Source organism: Carassius auratus, unplaced genomic scaffold, assembly GCF_003368295.1.
Source record: "Carassius auratus strain Wakin unplaced genomic scaffold, ASM336829v1 scaf_tig00215471, whole genome shotgun sequence".
In the NCBI taxonomy this organism is placed as follows: domain Eukaryota; kingdom Metazoa; phylum Chordata; class Actinopteri; order Cypriniformes; family Cyprinidae; genus Carassius; species Carassius auratus.
In genome coordinates this window covers 61,037-75,000 of record NW_020528103.1, presented here as the reverse complement: position 1 = coordinate 75,000, position 13,964 = coordinate 61,037, and the positions used below count along the sequence as shown (strand labels likewise).

At 38.9% G+C, this 13,964-nt stretch overlaps 1 protein-coding gene across 5 annotated transcripts in view; it reads right to left on the bottom strand.

Annotated features, from left to right (window-relative positions):
- Positions 1-12,141, bottom strand: part of LOC113094876 (interleukin-1 receptor accessory protein-like 1-B) — a 179,569-nt gene extending 167,428 nt beyond the window's left edge. For 4 of the 5 annotated variants that reach the window (XM_026260503.1, XM_026260504.1, XM_026260505.1 and 1 more), the window contains exon 1: positions 11,751-12,141. The gene's annotated coding sequence lies outside the window, so the exon portion shown is untranslated. Of the gene's footprint in view, positions 1-6,219; positions 6,511-11,750 lie in introns of those variants that run through there. The other variant, XM_026260502.1, reaches the window with a different exon arrangement.
- Between the last annotated feature and the right edge of the window lie 1,823 nt (positions 12,142-13,964).

Sequence of the window (13,964 nt, the reverse complement as noted above, 5' to 3'; positions counted from 1 at the left end):
CGCTGACAGATGAGCGTTTGACTGAAGGTAAGCAGAGCCGTGACCTCCACACACACACACACACACACACACACACACTCTATGAATTATACATACACAACCAACACACTGCAAAAGCGGTTCTCACTCAGTATCTCTGTACTCTGTCTCTGTCTTTATGTATAATTTTTATGAATTTCCCAAAATATGTTTTGCATCTTCAGTATATTGATTTAAGAATGTTTAGATATTTGTTATAGATAACATAAAGATACTGGAGAATGAATTGATCAATTTAAGAGAAAACCTTGTTTAAGGATAAATAACCATAGAAGGTAAGAATCACACCAGCAATTATTCTATAATTGATCACGATTATAATACGATTCATCATCGCACAGCTCTATCTGAACTGAACTGAGCTGAATAATGACACTACTGTCTTTACAGCACAGTCTGAATATGACCTGATTTTGTTATTTTCCAACAAGATCTCATGAAAGTGTATCAAAAGCACAAGGGGTGTTTCTATTCGGCATACTATTAATACACAGAAATTGACTTGTGTGTGCATATGATACGCAGTGGATAGTATTAGCGGTGTGAAGTATGCACACGGACGGCATTTCTGTGTATCAATAGCACAATTTTGTGTTTGTATTTTCCCGTTAATCACTCTGAAGCTGCTTTGACACAATCTGTATTGTACAAAGCACTAAAGAAATAAATGTGACTTGACTGTTACACTGCAGTTAGAAGAGACTGATGATTACTCAACTTTTCAAACACTGAATCTTTTATTTCATTTTTACTATTTCAAAGCCATTTATTTTAAAATACAAATTGTAAATAAATCTGCTGAGTGCCAGACAGAGAGGATTTGTTATTGAGCGTGTGAATCATAAAGCAGTGCTCTCTCCAGAGAACACATCTGTCGCGTGACTTACCTCACACGCAATCATCAAATAACACTCTCTCCCTCAAGCGTGGCACTCAGTGGATGTTTCTCCCAGAAAAGGCTGGGAAACTCCACTCTAGATGTGCTTTATAGCGGCCAAGGCTCATTTTACATCAGTGCCTCTGAACAAAAGCCACACACATCCTGATCTACGCATCGCTGTCCGTCTGTGTCAGTAAGAGCTTTATTGAGTTTGAGTGGTGCGTGCCACTGGACTCGTGTTCCTTCTCCTGCTGACCAGCGCTAACGAGCCTTCACCGTGGACTAACACACCTGATACCATCCTGTTAGACGGGTTTCACGCTCCCGAGATCTAACAGAGAAACACATTTACAGAGCTGCTCTCAGGAATCAAGCACTGAAACACAAGGTCACTTCTGTATACATTTACTTCAGAAACTGGCCTGCTTAACATTATATGATGCAGTGATTGTTAATATTATGAATTTATGTGTTACTGTGTTATGTTCTGTGTAACATTGTATTATCAGTTTCTACATACGAGTCGTGGCATCAAGTGGCGTTATGGTAAAAGCCTCTGGACTGAAGCAATAATCTGCAGAAACATAAAAGGACTCGTATATTATTAATCCCTCCAACTGAAATCTGTGTGATACAGATAAAGCCTGTAAAATAAACCACACTAATATTTATCAACATCCATGCATAAATCCATCTATCTATATATCCATCCATCCATCCATTTATATATCTATTCATCCATCCATCCCTCCATCTATATATCCATCCCTCCATCTATATATTCATCCATCCATCCATCCATCCATGTATCCATCCATCCATATATACACATCCATCCATCTATATATCCATCCACCTCTATATCCTTCCTCCATCTATATATCCATCAATCCATCCATCTATCTCTCTTTCTCATATATATATATATATATATATATATCCATTACATTACATTTAGTCATTTAGCAGACACTTTTATCCAAAGCAACTTACAAATGAGAACAATCCATCCATTTATATATCCATTCATCCATCATTCATCCATCTTTCATCCATCCATCTATATATCCATCCATCCATCCATCTATATACACATTCACTTATCATTCATCCATTCATCCATCATTCATTTATCTATATATATATATATATATCTATATATATATATATATATATATATATATATCTATATCTATATATATATATATATATATATATATATATTCATCCATCTATATATCCATCCATCAATTCTTCCATTTATATATCCATCCATCTCTGTATATTTCCATCCATTAATCAATTTATATATCCATCAATTCATCCATGTATCCATTAATCCAGTCATCCATATCCATTCACTCAAAATCTCAGAGTTTCAATAAATTTCCTCGCACCAAAAAGAGTGAATGTCAAAGAATGAAGTAGGGAGGCGAGAACATCCCCGTCCAAAAGTTCAATACTAGATCCGCTGATTTAAGGTTTAAAACAGCACAAACCAACAGTAAAGTGTGTTTGTGTCTTTCTTTACAATCAATGACACTCTAATAGTTTCATTGGCCGCCTTCAGGACGGGGCTGGTTCTGTATGCATGTTTCGATTCTGATGTGTCTCCCTCAAACATTTAACACACACACACACACACACACACTCACGCCAGACAGCTCCTCAGTGGTCTAGAAAGAAGGAAAGACAGGCAGATGATAATGATGATCTGTGATTCTGCATTTGTGCGTCAGACTCTGGAGGTGGAGAATGCGCTTGTGATGCTTAACGCATGCAGAAGAGCTGCAGAGAGAGGCACTTCTTTACTGTCAGGATGCCCGGTGTGTGTTTAATAAAAGATAAGAGAATCCTACCCGAATCTTTCCAAACACACAGCACTATTGAAATTCAGTCATTGTACTGTTTTACGGCCCATTACACTCTGTGTTTAGCACGAATCGCACGCGTCCTACAGCAGTGGGACAGATGCGTCCGACCCTCCTTTCACTTCCGCTGCTTATCTGTGATGCTGAGAATACATCTTCTTTCTGTGCGAGTATGGAAATTACAGAGCTTTTCTCTTTACATCTTTTCCCAAGTAAACCGAACACATTATGTCTTGTTTAGACTCTGTGAGGTAAAACATTCCTGGTCTTCACAGAATAAATGTTTTAGCATTCAGTGAAAAAAACAGAATATCGCTCTCTTAACAAGAGGAGGTCCACTGGTTAAATATACATGATTGACCTTAATACCTCATCAGCATAATAGGGCAACCAATTTATTAAGTCAGTTTGGTGCAATACATTCTGGAAAGCATTATGTGTTAAATGATTAAGGCATGTAACACAGCCACCCCGTCCAGACCTGTCCATAGTGCACTGTCTGATGAACATGACTGTGTGATGGAGTCTATTAGAATGCAGTTATAAGAGACTAAAATTCACAACAGTTCAGTGACCAAGAAGTTTATATTGGGTTAAATTTTAGACACAATATTGTCTGTTTTGCTAATGAAAATAGTTGAAATCAAAGTCACAGCAGAACTGTTGAAAGTCTCTGATTAACACGAAGTTGTGATTCATTAGTGATTGAATCTGCCATTTTTAATTAATCGAGTGAGTCGATTCAGTGAGCCATTCAAAAAAGCACTTACATTGTTTCTGAATTAATTGGCAGTTTGAACAAATCGACTGAATGAATGATTCATTGACTCACTCATTAAGAAAGTAATTTGCTGCCACCTACTGGCTCTTTTGATTATATTACTGTTTTTTTTTCAACAGCTTACACACATTTTACAAAACTAACTAACTTTACACACAAATCCAAGAATTGCACACAAAATTATACTCAAAATGCCTCTCATCTCTTGCATAATGAACCACTGCATTCAAAATATCACAAACTCATCTCAAAAGCAAACATTTGCAAACACCTTTGCCATAATATCAATTCCTGTAAGCTTTTTTGTGTGTTTAACAAGAGAACTGTGTGTTGTGTTTTGCAAAAAGTCAAAGAGTCAAAGAATGGACCTGCTGAATGGCCAACAACATGTATGTTAGACCCTATACCATCTAAGCTTCTAAAAGAGGTACTTCCAGAAGTCATAGATCCTCTTCTGACTATTATTAATTCCTCATTGTCATTAGGATATGTCCCCAAAACCTTCAAAATGGCTGTTATTAAGCCTCTAATCAAAAAAACACAACTTGACCCCAAAGAACTAGTTAATTATAGACCAATCTCGAATCTCACTTTTCTGTCCAAGATCCTAGAAAAGGTGGTATCCTCACAATTATATTCCTTCTTAGAGAATAATGGTATATGTGAGGATTTCCAGTCAGGATTTAGACCGTATCATAGTACTGAGACTGCTCTCCTTAGAGTTACAAATGATCTGCTCTTATCATCTGATCGTGGGTGTATCTCTCTATTAGTTTTATTGGATCTTAGTGCTGCGTTTGACACAATTGACCACAACATTCTTTTGCATAGACTTGAACACTTTGTTGGCATCAGTGGAAGTGCATTAGCATGGTTTAAATCGTACTTAAATGACCGCCATCAGTTCGTAGCAGTGAATGAAGATGTATCATATCGTTTACAAGTGCAGTATGGAGTACCTCAAGGCTCAGTACTAGGGCCGCTACTCTTCATGCTTTATATGTTACCCTTGGGAGATATCATCAGGAAACATGGTGTTAGCTTTCACTGTTATGCTGATGATACTCAGCTCTATATTTCGTCGCGACCCGGTGAAACACACCAATTTGAAAAACTGATGTAATGCTTGGTTGCTCTGTCAATTCTTCGTCATCATTTAGGAACCTAGGTGTGCTATTTGATCGCAATCTTTCCTTAGAAAGCCACGTTTCTAGCATTTGTAAAACTGCATTTTTCCATCTCAAATATATATCTAAATGATGTCCTATGCTCTCAATGTCAAATGCAAAAATGTTAATCCATGCATTTATGACCTCAAGGTTAGATTATTGTAATGCTTTATTGGGTGGTTGTTCTACACACTTAGACAACAAACTACAGCTAGTCCAAAATGCAGCAGCAATAGTTCTTACAAGAACCAGGAAGTATGACCATATTAGCCCGGTCCTGTCCACACTGCACTAGCTCCCTATCAAACATCGTATAAATTTGTAAATATTGCTTATTACTTATAAAGCCCTGAATGGTTTAGCACCTCAGTATTTGAATGAGCTTCCATTACATTATAATCCTCTACGTCCGCTACGTTCTCAAAACTCAGGCAATTTGATAATACCTAGAATATCAAAATCAACTGCAGGCGGCAGATCCTTTTCCTATTTGGCGCCTAAACTCTGGAATAACCTACCTAACATTGTTCGGGAGGCAGACACACTCTTGCAGTTTAAATCTAGATTAAAGACCAATCTCTTTAACCTGGCTTACACATAACATACTAATATGGATTTTTAGGCTGCATTAATCAGGTAAACCAGAACCGGGAACACTTCCCATAACACCCTATGTATTTGCTACATCATTAGAAGAATGGCATCTACGCTAATATTTGTCTGTTTCTCTCTTGTTCCGAGGTCACCGTGGCCACTAGATCCAGTCTGTGTCCAGATCAGAGGGTCACTGCAGTCACCCGGATCCAGTACGTATCCAGACCAGATGGTGGATCAGCACCTAGAAAGGACCTCTACTGCCCTGAAAGACAGCGGAGACCAGGACAACTAGAGCCCCAGATACAGATCCCCTGTAAAGACCTTGTCTCAGAGGAGCACCAGGACAAGACCACAGGAAACAGATGATTCTTCTGCACAATCTGACTTTGCTGCAGCCTTGAATTGAACTACTGGTTTCGTCTGGTCAGAGGAGAACTGACCCCAACTGAGCCTGGTTTCTCCCAAGGTTTTTTTCTCCATTCTGTCACCGATGGAGTCTGGTTCCTTGCCGCTGTCGCCTCTGGCTTTCTTAGTTGGGGTCACTTCATCTACAGCGATATCATTGACTTGATTGCAAATTAAAACAGACACTATTTCAACTGAACAGAGATGACATCACTGAATTCAATGATGAACTGCCTTTAACTATCATTTTGCATTATTGAGACACTGTTTTCCAAATGAATGTTGTTCAGTTGCTTTGATGTATTTAGTTTAAAGCGCTATTTAAATAAAGGTGACTTGACTTGACTTGACCTGCTGGCGCTACTTTGTAATTGATACATCTTTATTTAACCATCAGAAAGGTTATTTATTGTATCTACTATACTTCAGATTACAATAAAAAAATGATGTTGTGATTCAAGGTTTAATAGACCTTACCTGCACTGATTTCTCTGAGCTTCTATCGTTTACATCACATGTGTGAAACGCTCTGGACCACATCACCATCATCTTCTCAGATGACAACATACGAACAGATAAGGGCTGGAGGAGCAAAGGATGGGAATTCTGCAGCACCGCAGCTCAAAGCGACTGCATCCATTGATCACAAGATCACCGCAGGAATCAAAACACATTTGTATTTGGCATCTACTGCTTAAACTGAGGATAATTACATTTGCTGAAGCAAATAAACTATTTTCAGTCATCTAGAGAAGTGTTTCTCAGGTCTGTTCTTAGAGCGTCTCATTTGAGTCATTTTGAGTCTGATGATCTGAATCAGGTGTGTTTGATCAAAGTGTGTGTGCAGTGTTGGTAGGGCTCCAGGAACAGGGCTGGAGAACACTTAACAGACCATGTCAAACACACAGAGGACAATAAAATAACATCCAAATGGTTCAGAAGTTATTAACTAACCCTAATGCCCCAGAAAATTACACACATAAGACTCTAAACATTACCCATGAACTCCACAGCTGAAGACCATTCAATATTCAGTCCTGACCCAACAAACCCCTTCACTGTTTTACCATTACATGGTCACAAAAAAAGACCAAAATGTAGGCAATACAACAGCTCATCACTGGAGTACATGCCTGTAAAGGAAAGCCTCTGATACCCCTAAAAGGTGTTTTTGACTGCATTGGTGTAGTAATATATACTTAAAACACTAATATGTCCAGGTGACATGCTATGGTACCACTAAATGAACCATTTTTTTACATTTTGCACACTGTAAAGCAGCAGAACCCCTAGGAAAACCTATGGACAAATGGACAGTTCTGTGAGGAGGTTATAAAGGAACATTTACATGACTTACACTGCGTTCCACGTACACATTTACAATTTATCATTTCATGTTTTCCATAGGAATTGAACCCATGAAGACCTTGGCGTTGCCAGTTCCTTTTTCTACTGTTTGAGCCACAGTAGTATCACCCATCAAAACTGAAAAGGTTTTAAGGCTCTTGAAATATATATTATATGCTGTGACTTTAAATGCAGACCTTGAGCCAAAATCTCTTCACCAAACACCAGTGGCTTGTACATACTCTATATGGAGAAAAGTATTAGGACACTTCCTTCTTTAGAACAGACAAAGGCACTTTCAAGACTGTGGCAACAAAGATGGAAACATAATTCACGTTGCAACAGTTTTGGATGTGTCTAAAAGGACTGTATCCATATGTACAAGTCACTGGTGTTTGGTGAAGAGATTTTGGCTCAAGGTCTGCATTTAAAGTCACAGCAGACCAGTCAAGTTCTTCCACACTGACTCAGTCAATGATTCCTTTCTGAACCTTGCCTTATACACGGAGGCATCGTCATGTTAGAATAGAAAAGGTTCCTGTCCAAACTGGTGCTATAAAATTAGAAGCACACAATTCCCTTTAACATCATTATATGCTTAAACATTAAGATTTGTACTCATGGAAATTATTAAAGTAGTCAAACCTTTTCATTAGAAGGGGGTGCCGATACTTTTGGCAATATAGTGAGTGTGTGCATAGACTGTATATATATATATATATATATATATATATATATATATATATATATATATATATATATATATATATATATATAATACAACACTGAATATTTAACACTACATTCTACACAAGCATCCTTGCAGGTGTTCACCGTACCCTGAATCAGATATCTCCATATGGAAGTGAACCTGGTGAGACGAACTGTGGGATGAGGAATGGACCGGAGACACGACCGAAGGTCCCGTGATGTTGAGCTGAAGACCCAGCAGAACATCTCCCACGATCAGAGCGAGAAACCAGGCATGAGCCCAACACATGGAGAAACACGCAGAACAGTCCTTCTGATGACTCACTTTCCCACAGCGCTGATGGGATGCTAGAGTCCACTCATGCGTGGTCACCAACACCAGCTCATTCGTGACTCAGAGACGCTTCGGCTTACTGTGAGAGGGACGATAGTGGGCTGATTCCAGTGGGCTCCGCTGGCCGACGGGTCGCAGCCAAACTCACTGTACTTCAGTCGATTGTAAAAGGAGAGACAATAGAACAAAGACCGATATATAAAGAGGATCCTCGGCGGCTTCTCCACGCACATCTAGCTTCTTAAAAACTGAATATTTATCTTTAATATCTGAGTCATTGTCTCTTTAAACACACTCCAGGGGCCTCCTTTATAAAACATGCAGATTTGATCAGAGTGTATGTTAAAATCACACCAACATAAGCAGCATTGGGGGTAACATTACTTACGTATTCAGATTACTTTTTTCACGTAACTAGTATAGTAGTACACTACTCTTAAATTTACAAGGAAATTTCTGAGTTACCTTTTTTAAATAAGTTAAACAAAACATTTTTTTCCCTGACTGCTCTTCTGTCCTCATGTTGGGAGAAATCAGAGACAGAGCTCTTCCTTCAGCTGATGCTGATTCATTTCACGTTTGATGTCAAATGGCGCTTACAGTCGCCAAAATATAACTTTTGGGGTTTGTATTATTAAAAAACAAATAAGCACTCCCAGCTCAGGTGACAAAAAGTTACACAAAAGTAAAACAAAGCGATTCTTGCCACTCGTCTTTCTCAAGTTAAAGATTGGGATGTTGACTGGTGCTCTATTGTAAGGTAATGAAATTAATTAGGGGGAGGAGATCTGAAACCATTCAGCTGCACGCTTTTTCAAGATCATTTGTGATTTATAGATTTCACAACTAAGGTGTATTCACATTTTTTGTTCATATGTTCACTACTTTGAAACACATGCACATTAGATCAAATCTAGAACGGTTTCTACAAAACATTTTATAATTACATGGAACTTCATGAATTAGGCAGAAAGCCTACATTTAGCGTTAGTACCTGACCATGAGCACAAAGTCTAAAAATAACAGACAACCATCATTAAACACACACACACACACACACACAGCTTCATAAGGGATTACTGCCACCTTCCTTCCAGATGAATGTCAAATCAGACTTTGGATTAGCTTTGCTTTCCTCCAGAGTAAAATTCATCCCATCATCAGCAGGAAGAGCTTCTATTCCCTGAAGCTCACAGAGACATCACAAGCCTCAGAAACAGAGGAACGCTGGAATCACATCCACGGATCCAGAGCAGTCGTGAACACTGCTTCCCAGCGGGTTACGCTCTAAAAACATAAAGCTGCTTCACGATGCCAAAGAAGCTTTTTGTCTAAATGGTTCCATAAAGAACCTATAACATCTGTTAAACAAAAGGTTCATTGTGGGGAAAAAAGGTTCTTCAGATTATAAAAAGAAATAGATTGTTCTTTAAAGAACCTTTGACTGAAATGTTCTTTGTGGAACCAACATTTTGTTACACATAATATAATGTCATTTGAACGTTTATTTTTAATATTCTAAGAATGTTTTCTTGTGGTGACTTGAACATTATTTAAAGGTTACAAAAATGTTTCTTGACACATTCCATTAACTGCATCTGTACTCAAAATAATTTTAATAATTTCTTAGAATGTTCATCAGAGTACAAACATAAGTACTTTCTGAGATGGTTTTCTCTCAAGGCTCTGGGAACATACAGTATATCAAATATTAATAGAGTTATAAGAATGTACCATTAACATAAATTTCCAAACATTTTGTCCTAACATTTAAATACATTCCCTGTTGCCTGAGAAGTCCCAAAAATCAAGATGAGTAATCCATCACTGATAACATCCCATCTCTCTGCCCTCAGCACCTGAAGTAAATCCTCACGTGTTTTATAGACGTTATCCTGCGGTGTGTTTGAAAACAGCACTTCACTAATTCTTCTATAATTATTATACATGCAGCTTTTATGAGCTCATAGTAATTAAGGGATGAAATTAAAATAGAAAATACTTAATTTGTCACACTGCAGGAGCATGTAAAATGAACTAGTGAAGGCAAAACAATTATTAAAAACTAAAAAGAAATGGTGAATAGGACCTAAAACTACAGTAACATATTTAGTCCACCAACATGTTATGCATCATCAAACCAAATATTAATGTTCAACTTCATTAATTCACTGAAATAGTTTGCATTAAACTTTCCAAGAGCTAGATATCTGACAAGATGAGGTCTTTACAGCGCTGATATTTTGATATAAATGTGAGATTAATGAGCTGTGCAGGAGCGAGCGTTCATGCCCGAGGCTGACGAGTCTCATGATCGCAGGAAATCATGTAATTGGCATCTATTTAATATCTGAGAAACAAGCCCCACCAGATCAGACCCCGATCAGTTCTCAGGCCTCACCGCAGATTAAACCAGCTCAAAATTAAACCTTAGACCTGAAAGGAAGAAATAAATGATTTTGAATGAAGGGAAAATCAAACATCATAAAAACAAACCAACAAACAGAGGATTTCTGGAAATTAGTTACACGGTAACTATCTTATGCTTCATTTTTATGAACAAAACTTAAATATATATATATTTTTTTTTTAATGTACAGCATGAAGAACTCAGTCTGATGAATGAATAATGTGCTTTCTGTGCTCCTGTGAAACATATCTTCTCCCTGCCCATCATGTTTAAATAATCTGATCCATCTGAGATCCTGCAGCAGTTTCTCAGCACACAGATGGTTATAATGAGGCCAAACAACACAAGGAAACATTGAAATGATGGAGGAAATGTAGTTATGTGATGAAAGAGCCACTTCGTCCTAAACACAACTTCAGCTGCACAAACCAGCCTGGACAGACATTACACAAGACAAACACAATCTACAAGCTGAATTATCATCTGAAGGCTAATATTCCAGCGCAGACCTGAGAGACAGTAATCTCATTTCACTGGGTATTTTTTATTTTTAAGTTTACTGGAATTATTTTCTCGTCTTTCTCTCTCTCTGCGGTGACAGATACGATCCTTCACATAACGCGCCTCTCTCTCTCTCTCTCTCTCTCTCTCCATCACACACACACACACACACACACACACACCGGCTCTGTCCCGCTGTCGCGTCATTTCTGAGATGCTGCAAACGCGTCTGTAAGAATGAAAACGAATTTCACTAATAAATTACCGAAGATTCAGTCCAACTCTCTCTCTCTCTCTCTCACACACACACACACACACACACACACACACACAGTTAAAGCAGAAACACACTAGAAACGCATTATTGCGCGCGGTTCATGTTGACTAATATTCATTTTAATTTTTACTCGACCTGTAGAAATCTCTGCAGTGAAGAGCGCATTACAGACCAAATCCTTCACATCAGTCGAATAAACCCTTCGTGTTCATAAACGAATCATAAGAATCAATCAATTTGTTCTAATTAAATATAGCTATATTTCTTTTTAAGTTCATGTATTTTTCGTTGGAGGTGATTAATTTGATTCATTTCACTGATGCTACTGTACAACAAGACATTGAAATAATTATTAAAAAATAATTTCGGCATCAAACTTTTATAGATAATGAGTGAGAATAAATGTGCCAAATTTAGAATCGTCTCACCTTAAATGATGGATCCAGATATCAGCAAAGAGCGACTGAAACCATCGGATCTGAGGAAACAGTCTTCTGTTCTCCCAAACCAATAAAAGATGAAGGGATTCTGAGGAAATCAGGAGGAAAAATCCATCTGTCATGAGTTAAATCCTCTTCGTGGCGCGCAGGTGACCATCAGACTGACAGTGAGATCAGATGATGAGGATGAAGAGCAGGACAAATCGAAGATGAAGATGAAGATGAGGCATCAGTTAAACGTGTGTTTTCTCATCATGATGTGTGTTGTGGAGCAGGTGCAGTATCTCCATCATCGGCGGATCGCGGAGCATCTCCCGCAGCTTCAGCCCGCAGTGCGCCTCACATCACCGGCTCAGACACACAGCAGAACACCGCCGGACTCCGCTGGAGCTCGAGAGGGGGGGGGGGGTGGAGAGAGAGAGAGAGAGAGAGAGGGAGAGGGAGGGGGGAGAGAGAGAGAGAGAGAGAGAGAGAGAGGGAGGGAGAGGGAGCGAGAGAGAGAGAGAGAGAGAGGGAGGGAGGGAGGGGGGGGGGGCGAGAGAGAGAGAGAGAGAGAGAGAGGGAGGGAGAGGGAGCGAGAGAGAGAGAGAGTCACTGTAGACGCGCACTGCCGCCCAATGGAGAAGATCTGATTCCAGCAGCCATTATGCAGGTGAGACACACACACACACATCTACACACACACACACACACACATCTACTCACACCTATACACAAACACTTTGCATCAACAGGACATTGAAAGTTCATGTTTAGAATGATCCAGGATTCTGCAGAGACACTGAACGAAGCCAGTAAGTGATTTTACTTGACATTTTAATTGGATTTCGTCCATCGCACAGCTCGACACTGACAGACTCGCGCTGGTGTGAGGTTTCCGTTACTCTCACGAGTCTGCTGTGATGGTTGATGGCTGGACCTGGTTGTTCCTGGTGTGTGTGGAACATGAGGCTCATGAATGGCTCTTGTTAGATTCCTCCAGGACCTCTGAGACCCCTTCTGTGAGAGGAATATCGATGAAGGGCTTCGACACCGAAGAAAAGAGCCTCAGAGCCAGGCCCCCCTGTCCTCTCCGTGTCAGAGCCACGGGACAAACGTGACTCCGTAATCAATGAAAAGAGGGACAAACGCGGCTTTGATTGCGGCTAAATTAATCGTTCCATCATCTAGAATTGTAAACATCCACAGAAAAACCTGCCAGACACAGATGCGCTGGAGTGGAGTTCAAAACCAGGAGTTTGCTTGGGTTTTAATCTGAGCCAAGTAAAAACTGGAAAGAAATCAAATCTGAGTTATCATAAAAATGCACCCTAATTTGCATACTGCATACATGAATTGGAAGGCTTTTTAACAGAGATGAATGACAAAAGTGCCCCAATCTTACTTCTGCTTAAGTACATTCGTTTAAAAACACCATAAAAGTTATTTTTCGAAGTAGACATAAATAAAACCGATTACTATAATAATAAAAAAGTAAGAAACTATAACAAATATAAACTATTTTAGTTAGGCCTACTTAAATATGGTGATGCTCTTTAAAAAATATTATTTGATTATAAACTGATATAAACTGTTGGTTACACTATCTGAAGGTGTCCTTGTTACAGTTTAATTAAAGACACACAACAAATCTACAAAAAATACACTTATCATCAGACTTCGACTCAATTTTTAATTTCATTAAACACTTCTTGTAAAACACAACACACAGTTCTCTGTGTAACACACACACATCTAATAGGAATTACAGTTTTTCCCAATCGATTTGGTACATTTCTCCAAACTCAGGTAACAGCTCTCAAAACAGTTAACACAGTGATCAGTACACTTTGTAATTGTCCTAAACAGATAGTAAATTCTCCTTCATTTCATACAAATCACAAATCAAAAGCATAATTTTCTCAAAACACTGTGCACAAAAAAAAACTAATTTTATCACAGCAGTTCGTTCCCGGTTACTTAACTGTAACCCTGTTCCCTGAGAAAGCGGAACGAGATGCTGTGCTGCTTAGCGCATTAGGAAACGTCTTATTCATGACCAGCTGTGAATAATGTGTGTAACACGTCGATAGAATTGACCCGGTGGTAATATAGCCTCGGTTGATGATGTCATCGGGGCGCGCACCTGCAACACGGGGCCATAAATAGATACGCCACAGGTTCATCAACAGGAATTTTTGTCTGAAGAGCAGTCCTGGGACA